Source organism: Olea europaea, unplaced genomic scaffold (genome assembly GCF_002742605.1).
Source record: "Olea europaea var. sylvestris unplaced genomic scaffold, O_europaea_v1 scaffold1592, whole genome shotgun sequence".
NCBI lineage: Eukaryota > Viridiplantae > Streptophyta > Magnoliopsida > Lamiales > Oleaceae > Olea > Olea europaea.
In genome coordinates, this window is record NW_019233544.1 from 32,558 (window position 1) to 39,553 (window position 6,996).

Consider the following 6,996-nt stretch of genomic DNA (forward strand, 5'->3'; position numbering starts at 1 on the left):
ACATACAGTGATGGCTAGTCCATCATGTGAAAATTGTAGAGCTAGTCATCCCAAAGAAAATTGTTTGTCTATGGACTTTCTTAAGGAACACGTTAACTTCATTCAAAATGTCTCTCACAACCTATATGGACATACATATAATCCAGAAGGAGACAATATCTGAACTTCAGATTTGCAAAAGATATTCAATCAGTACATACAGAAGATAGATAAGATATTCTAACAAATTGATACAAACATTTAAATCAGTAAGCATCTATTAAGAGATGGAGACACTGATTGTTCAGATAGCTCAACAGCTTGCAGAATGCCAACAATGGACATTGTCGGCTATACAATGTTCAATCCTAAATAGCAAGTGCAAGCTATCGCAACCAGAAGTGGAGTACAACTGCCAGATTTACATATGATGAGGATAGATAGAAAAACAAAAAGGGTATAAGTTGAAGAAGCTAACAAGGAAGAAAAAATTGCACCAATAAGAAAAGAGAATGAAGTGGGAACAGAAACACCCACAGTGAGAGCACCAAATCCCATCAAGACTTATTTACTGCCAATTTCTTTCCCTTAACAGCTGTAGAAAATGAAATTGGACAAGCAATTTGCTAAATTTGTAGAAGTTTTCAAGAAATTGCACATAAACATAGTCTTCACAGATGCATTAGGACAAATATCCAGTTATTCCAAAATTTTGAAGGAAATTCTTTCCAACAAAAGAAAGATAGAGAACATGAGACTACCTATCTGAACGAGTAATGTAGTGCAATTTTCCTGAAGAAGCTACCTCATAAACTAAAGAACATGAGGAGTTTTACTATACCTTGTACCATTGTTTCTAATTATTTTGGGCATTCCTTATGTGGCTTAGGTGATAGTATTAACTTAATAACACTCTCTATTTATAGATATCTTAGATTGAGATAAGCAAAATGAACAACAATATCTTTGTAGCTAATGGATAGGTTCATCAAAAGACCAAAGGAAATCATATTTCAGAAGTGCTAATCAAGGTTGATAAATTCATCTTCCCAATAGATTTCATTATCATGGACACCAAAGATGATTAAAATATTCCTCTAATCTTGGAAAGACCTTTCTTGGCCACTGGAAGAGTACTTATCGACATATATGATGGAATGATGATTTTTAGAGTAGACAATGAGAATGTTATATTCAATGTGTTCAAAGCTATGAAACACCTATTGACTTCATATACTTGTTGCCAAATAGATGTTCTTGATGAGCTTGTAGTTGATACATTTGAGGTAGAACATATAGCAATCCTATGTGAAGAAGATATTGCATAATCAGAGTCAGAGAATGCAGAAAGAAAATAATGTGATATACAGTTGTCTGTGCAATCCATGGGAGGAGACATGGTAATATGAGTCTCTTGGTGCAAATCCATCAACGTCAGTACCCTCACTAGAAAAAGTCAGAAGTCTTGAGTTAAAGCCTTTGACATTATATCTATGCTATGCTTATTTGGGAGATTTTGATACATTTCCGGTAATCATTGCAAATGATATGACAGAGGAGGAGGAAAAATGTCATTGGAGGCACTAAAGGGCACAAAATTGTGATTGGATGGATAATAATGGATATTTGAAGAATAAGTCCTATTCTTGACATGCATAAAATCTTAATGGAGGACAAATTGAATCTATCAGTGGAAGGTCAGCACAGATTAAATCCAACTTTGGATGAAGTAGTAAGAAAAGAAGTTTCGAAATTACTAGATTCAGAGATTATCTATCCCATCTCAGATAGTTTTTGGGTGAGTCCAGTATATGTAGTGCCTAAGAAGGGTAAAATTACAATAAGAAGAACAAAAATAATGAGTTGATTCTAGGCTAGTAATTAGGTGGAAAGTGTGTATTGATTATATAAAGCCGAATAATACTACAAGAAAATTTCACCTTTCATTGCCCTTCATTGATTAGATGTTGGAAAGGTTAGTAGGTTACTTTCATTAATGTTTTTTGGACGAATATTTAGGGTACAATCGAATAGCAATTGCTTTAGAAAATCAAGAGAAAACAATATTCACATGTCCATATGGTACTTTTGCCTTTATTAGAATGGTTGTTGACCTATGCAATGCACTTGTAACCTTTCAGTGTTGCATGATGACCATATTTTTTGACATGGTGAATAAGTACATTGAGATATTTGTGGATAACTTTTTAGTATTTGGTGATTCTTTTGATGATTGCTTGGAACACCTATCTCTAGTGTTAAAAGGTGTGAAGAAAATAATCTGATGCTTAATTGGGAGAAGTATCATTTTATGGTAAGGGAATGAAAGCGCTAAACATAGGATCTCTTTACAGGGTATTGAAGTTGACAAAGCTAAGATATAATTGATTGAAAAATTGAAACCGCCTAATTCAATTAAAGGGATCAAAGGCTATTTAGGATACACACTGGTCAATAGAAGACGCATTCAGGACTTTTCGAAGACCACAAAACCTTTTTGCAGCATACCAGAGAAGAATGTGTCATTTGACTTCTCTGATAAATGTTTAAATGCTTTCAACACTTTGAAAAAAAAGTTAATCTTTACACCTGTTATAGTGGCTCCAGACTGGGTATCATAGCTTCTGCAGATCATATTATAGGCACCAAAGAATTGGTAATATTTCGGCCCGTCATGAGATGTCGCCAAACAATATTCTAAATTTGGAAATATTTGATATATAAGATGTTAATTTCATGGAACCTTTTCCATCGTGCTATAACAATCGATACATCTTAGTGACGGTTGACTACATATCAAAATTAGTGAAAGCCAAGGCCTTGCCCACCAATGATATAAAGATGGTAGTATGATTTATAAAGAAATATTTTCAATTGCTATGGATAACCTAAAGTCATAATAAATGATTTTGGAACTCACTTTCATAATCGGTTATTCAAGGTAGTACTTCACAATTATGGAGTAAAGCATCTAATTGTCATACTATATCATCCTTAGACAAGTGGTTAGTTTGAAACTTCTAATAGACAGTTGAAAAGAACTTTGAAACTTTGTGGGCCTATCGCACTGCATACAAGGCCTATTGGAATATCACCTCACCGAATAGTGCTTGGAAAAAGCTTGCCACTTACCTGTTGAGTTTAAGCATGGAGTATACTGGGGCCCTGAAACAATTGAACATGAACTTAGAGAAGGTACAGCTTCATAAATTTGAAGAATTTAAAAGAGAAGCCCATGAAAATGTATCCATATACAAAGAAAGGACAAAAGCAGTGGTATGGCAAAAACATTCGACAATGAATTTTCAGAGTGAGAGATCACGTGTTCTTGTATAATTCTAGACTAAAAATCTTTTTCGAGAAAATTTTGAAATCAAGGTGGTCCAAAAAACTCTTTCTACTGCTAAAGAAAGCCTTGAACTCATTGTTCCATAATAATAATAGTACAAAGTCAAGCTAATGATTTTAAAGAAGTTTTTTGAGAAATAACCCAAGCTCTATCCCTTACTTATAACTTAATCTTAATTTCTAGTTTGTTTCTTTTATTTTTGGTAACATTCTCATTGTGGTTTGTAGGACGAATCTCAAGTTTGGGGATGAGACCAAGCATGGATGAGACATTGAAATTCAAACCATCAAGTTTAGGAGAGTAAATCAAATTTATAATGGAGAAAAAAATGTTTGAAAGATGTCAAAGACTCCAAAAAAAAAAAAAAAAAAAAAATTCAGAACATATTGCCCACCTGAATAGGGATGCCGCAGCGCCTCCCAATTGCACCATGGCATTGCGATGCCCATAATATCCCACACTCGACAAAATGGTGGCTCTGTGAACTTTCCTCTCCCCCCATCCCCACGATTTTTTGGTTATATTTTTCTATTCCCTTTTTTGCTTTTCTCTCTTTTTTAATACATACACCTTCCATTATATTTTCCAATTCTCATATAACCCACACAACTATACTATCCCTCATCCCTAAATCTCTCTTTGGTCCTACTTCTCTTTCTCTTCCTTTCATCTATTCCACATACAAATTTGCTACAAACATCACAAACCTATCTCAAAATATATTAATTTCATATATCTTCCACCTCAACATCACATTCCTCCCCTATTTCCTTCCAACTTATCAAGTTCTACTCAATAATCAAATTACACCACAAGCTCAAAGATTCACTTCCATTACCTTCGACTTCGTGGGCTTTCTAAACAAGGAATGGTAAGTATCTATACTTTTCTTGGGATTTTTGTGTTAATTTGTGATATATTACACTTGGTGTTGGATGAAATATGGGAAGTTCTTTTGGATTTTGGCAGATTGTGATGATTTGGCACTTTGAGATGTTGAATTTATGATTGAGGTTAGGTTTAAAAGAAGTTTGGGGAAATTCTAGATTTGAATTGTGAAAGGTTTGCATGGTGTTCGTCAAAATTCCTAAGAGAACTTAAACTCCTTTGGTAGCATATTTGATAATTTTGACTACTTATATAGATATTGTGGAATTTCCAAAAATATTATTTAAGTGTTGAGTAGATAGTGGTGAATTGATTTTTTTGGGTATTGTGATGGTCGGAAATTCATCATATTTTCTAAAGTTTGTAGTGGGTTTTTTGAGGACATTGTTGGGTTTGCTTATGGTGGTAGAAATTGATTGAATTTGTTTTTTTAGAGTTCACCATGCCACCTAAAAAGAAATCAAAATCCTCGACCTCATCTTCTAATCTTTTAACAGTAGTAAATTTATGAACATTGAAATAGAGAAAGGTAATTCACAAGAATTGTGTTCCAGAATGGAGTTTTGATAAACTTGAAATTTATATGAGGGAGCAAATTGAAGGTCAAAATTGGAAGTTGTTTACAAAACAATCACAATCAGGGTTGATATTAGTGGTGAGGGAGTTTTACTCTAATTCTAAGGACTGCGGGATTTAAAAGTTTATGTGCGGAACACGTAGATTCGTTTTGACATATGCTCGATCAATAGGTTCTGTAGATTGCCAAATATTGATGAAGATGATTTCTCCAGACTACATGAAGAGGAGATAGTACACCCAAAGGACATAATTTGGTAGTTGGCCAATCCAGACACTAGATAAAAAACAAATAAAAAAAAACCGATGTCACTAATTTTTTGACCACGGGCATGTATGCTGAATGCAATGCGTGACATTATTTCATATGTGCTAAACTTTTGCCTAGCATCAATATTAGTGAAGTAACAAAAGAATGGTGCATTATTGAACTATGCCATTTAGAGGGGCCTCAGCATTGATGTGGGCACGGTTATTCAGACCAATTTCTTGAATATAGTTATAGGTTCTACAATTGTCGATTTGGGTTACTCTTCACTGATGTATGCTCTATGTAGAAAATGGAGAAGATGTGACATCCCTAGCAGATGGGTAGTTTATCCTAAACCAGCAATAGCTAAGAAGATCATTTAGTAGTTCGCTAGTAAGCACTATTCACAAGAGCCCTACCACAGGACATAGAGGTACAACATCTTGTCTTTATCGACCTTCATCTGTCAATGAGCAGAATGAGGACATTATTGGTTAGGTTAAGGCTTTGTAGCATCAATTTATACAGAGATTGAACGAGCTGGAATTGAGCCATAAACAAAGACATCATGCGATCTAACATCAACTTAATAAATTTCAAAACTCAATGCATCTATAATATCAATATTAGAATAAGTTCTTCGTTGTGTAGACCTCTACATATCCCTACATGACATTTCCTCAATAGTTTATGTTCCCATATCATTCCACCACCAAGGAACCACCTCATCAAGGCAACAGCAATGACACCAACAGATGTATTCAAGAAAGTCCTAACCCTTTTTTGTATTTATCTTTACATTAGGGACAATGTATATTATAAGTTTGGGAATGAATCATCAGTTTTCAATTGTTATTGTCAGTAGTTCAGTATTTTGTATCTTTATGCTTGTGTGATATGGTTTTATTTCGTGTGTTTTGTGTAATAATAAATAAATAAATAAATAAATTTGCATACTTGTGTGAGTTAAATCGCCTTGTCAGCTAGGATGGATATATTTGAGAGCATATATTAGTTTATAGATTGTGAATAAATCATGTTAGTTGAACTTTTCTATTTATCCATGTGAACCATGGCAATATCTATTATACATAACAATTAAGTTTAGCATCATACAAGAATATTAGATTCATATATTCTCAATAAAAGACCTACTTGTTTAATCACTTAACCTGTAGTTCACAACATCCTTTAACCGTATATACAATCATTTATTCCACTTGAAAATGTCTTTTGTCATCATTCCTGCTTTTGAATAATGGTTCAAACTTTATTAAAGTCACTTTAATAAAGTTTTCTTCTTTTTTAAAGTTGGCAAAGATGGCAAGAATAATTTATTTTGTGGTAGACACATTTTGAATAATATTTCTTTTGACTTTTAGGTCCTATATTTTTGAAATTCATCTAAAATAATTGGTTCCGTATCGTCATTTTGTAGTCTTTTGAATATCTTGATCAATAAGTTCATCAATATCCAGTCTGATATGATTCAGGAGTCGAGCCCGACGAAGGCAAGTGCGAGACGAGACCAGTTGATAGTCGATGGCGGACCAATGACGCGATCAAGGGCAAAGCAAGTGAAACAAGCGATGAGATTGCTTGTTCAAGAAACCATTGATGGAACCATGTTCGGGACTCAAAATGGAGCAACTTTCATGTTCGGGTCGAAGTTCGAATCAACTTGGATCAATTTGTTATCAAGCGACGAAAGAGGAGGTAGAAAACAACACCATGCAGCCGCATAGGCAAAACTCCATACGGCCACACACATGGTCCCCGAAAATCAAAAGTGCATTTTCAGTTGAACCATGCGACCGCATGAATTTACACCATGCAGCCGCACAAGCCAAAAAATTGGCGATTTTCTATTTTTGGCCGAATTTCCTTGTTTCGATAGAATTCTTATGGAATCAAATTATTACCATAATTTGATGGTTTTGGACATTTTTATTCA